Source organism: Lipotes vexillifer, unplaced genomic scaffold (genome assembly GCF_000442215.2).
Source record: "Lipotes vexillifer unplaced genomic scaffold, Lipotes_vexillifer_v1.1 scaffold2, whole genome shotgun sequence".
Taxonomy (NCBI): domain Eukaryota; kingdom Metazoa; phylum Chordata; class Mammalia; order Artiodactyla; family Lipotidae; genus Lipotes; species Lipotes vexillifer.
This window is the reverse complement of record NW_006786129.1, coordinates 89,510-92,271: the sequence shown is the minus strand read 5'-3', so window position 1 is coordinate 92,271 and position 2,762 is coordinate 89,510.

Genomic DNA, 2,762 nt, shown 5'->3' with positions numbered 1-2,762 from the left:
GCGGTGGGGGGGGGGGGGGGGGGGGGGAGGTGTGAACACAGCGTCAATCTAGGGCCAGGAATGGCATCCCCACCACCCTGCCACTTAGAGCCGGTGTGTAAAATGAGGAACCCATTAAACCCGGGTCGTGGTGACTCCAGGCCAAGTCTACCATCTTTCTCCCACCCTGCCCACAACCTCTAGGGAAACGGCTTTCCCTCCAACCCATCAACAAGTTAAGTGCGCTTCTTTGTTTTAACTCTTCAGATTAGTGGGGATTCCTGAAGTAAATCGATTTGTATCAAGAAGCAAGGAGAGGACCTGCGAACACTTCTCTCCAACTTACTGGGCCTGAACAGTTCGACCTTGGACTTTCAGCCCCCAGCCCAGTTTCGTCTGGCAGGGGGCTGGCGGTTTTGCCGGTGCATCCGCAACTAGAATGTTTGTCCCAGCGCCAGTCTCGAGGGCTTTCCTGGCTTCAGGTCTGAGCTACCCGCACAGGACAGAAAAGCTGCCAAATTAGAATCAGAAGCGTGTGGCAAGAATTTTAAAATAGGCACGTGACCACCGCGGCCCTCAAGCTGGCGAGGCCCGGCTCCCCCCACCTCCGGAACTCAGTCCACACTCTGGATGTACTGACGCTGAATGATCGTCCCAAAGATTTAGAGGCTCAGGAGTCAGGTTTAGGGGCTTTCCCGAAGGGACGGGAAGGGGATGGACAAACCTCCCTTCCCACACAAACATACTTGCGCAGAGGACCCCGCCCGCTCAAGCTTCTCTCTTGGGTCCTGGCGGCATCGGTGCCACTCGACCAACACCTGGATAAATCCGTTGTGTCCTTCCCACGAGTAGCATCGTCCGTAGACTGTGATCTCCAAGGGGTCTTCGAAGCACCTTGGATCTCCTCGGGTCAGTGTTGAACCAGCGTTCTGTTTGGGGGAGGAGATCCGCACCCCAGCCTGCGCGGGGAGAGGGTGCTCAGGTCCGGAGAGCTGGGTCCCGGTGCCTGCGAGGCCGGGAGGCTGTTTTGCCGAAAGCCTTACTTTCGGTTGCAAGGTTCGTAGGACTCGCTGGCAAAATAACCCCTCTACACTCAGTTAAACAAGAATCTAGCCAGAGTTTGTTGAATTAACAATGATTACAGTATATTAATTAAGACGAGAACAGTATAACTAACTGAGAAAGAATAGTAAAGACAAAGGTTTATACGTCACCGAATTGGGGAAGCACCTACATCCAGATCCAAGCAGCGCTGGGAAGTCCCTGGAACGGCGATCTGGAGTCCCGATTGGAAGGTCTCGGGCGGTGCGTCCACCCCACGGTTGAGACTTAAGAGTACTGCTCAAAGGAGTCCTGCTTTTAATGCCAAGCCGCAAGCCGACAGTCACCAGCTTACGCGCAAATGTGCAGCTCTGGCTATTATCAGAAATGCTTTGCTCTCTAGTCGTTAAGTCTCAGAATATTCGCTGATCCCTGGGAAGCGGCCAGATTCCCAAGGCTCAGGAAGCTTCCTGACTTATTCCCTTCCTTATCTGTTGGTTCTCAGGCTTGCTAGCGCCGTTTCTGCTGACCTACATAGTACAAGACTATTACCTTCCCCAGCAGAGGCAGGAGCCAGCGGCGCTCAGAGGAGGCCCCAGCCGCGGGAGGGGCTGCGGCCCGGAGGGAGCATGCTGCCTGCCTGGAGTGCTCGCGCCCCGGGCACGCACGCGGCTCACTCACCAAGTACCTCATCCACCAGCTCAGCCTCTTGGTTCAGACGTGGACCGGAAGCTTGGTCTTAAGTCTTCCGGCTTGAAAGAGCTCTGCGGCGTATCTCTCTGCTCCCTCCGCGCTCCCGCCACACGACCCCTGCGACCCGGAGAAGCAACCGGACGGGAGGCCAGGTGTTCGGCGGCGCCCAGTCTCCATCTCCAGGCTCGGCGAAAACTGCCCGCCCTCCCGAGGCCGCGGGTCCCTCCGAGTCACCGCCCCGCAAAAGCTGCCAGCGTTTGGGGAGGCGGGAAGCGAAGACACAGCGGGCCTCCAACAGACCTGGGAGGCAATCGAGGCCTCTCCAAGCATGATTCCGGTGCCTCACGGCCCAGGGGCGGTCCCGTCTGGAGAACAGCGGCCGAGGGCAGCAGCGAGCGGAGCAGGTGGCCTGCGCGGGACACGGCTGCGGGTCCAGCGCGCGCAGATTAGCTGGGGCCTCGTCGCTGAGGGCTGCCCATGCAACAGCTCACCAGGACACTGAATGGGGAGAAGTTAGTCAACAGAGCTGTCTGTCGTTCAGACCACACCCACGAGAAGAATTCAGTGGAAGTGTGTAACTCTTGCCGGGGCAGAGAGTTGACAGAGCCTCTGAAAGCCCAGTCCCAGGTGACCCTGGAGGACTTGGCAACATGCTTTCCACTATTCGGGCCTTTTTCCTACCTCATGTTTAATTCTCCTGCCCAATACTCATTTTATTTTACTTTTCCTTAGTCATCAGCTCTTGGTGTAATACAAATGTTCGGCCATTTAACATGTCATTTACAGAAATTATTTATGCCCTATTTTACTTTGTCCTGGAGTTGGGAGTTGCTCTTTTCCTAATAGCATGTGTTCACTTCATGGTTCCTTTATTTCCTCCAATTTTTAAAGACTGAAAGCATTTAACGTAGAACTCTAGAGTGCAAGATATACCATTGGATATAGGTCATTAGCTTTTTTTGTTTGTGTGTTTTTTTTTTTTTTTTTTTTTTTTTTTTTGCACTACGCGGGCCTCTCACTGCTGTGGCCTCTCCCGTTGCGGAGCATAG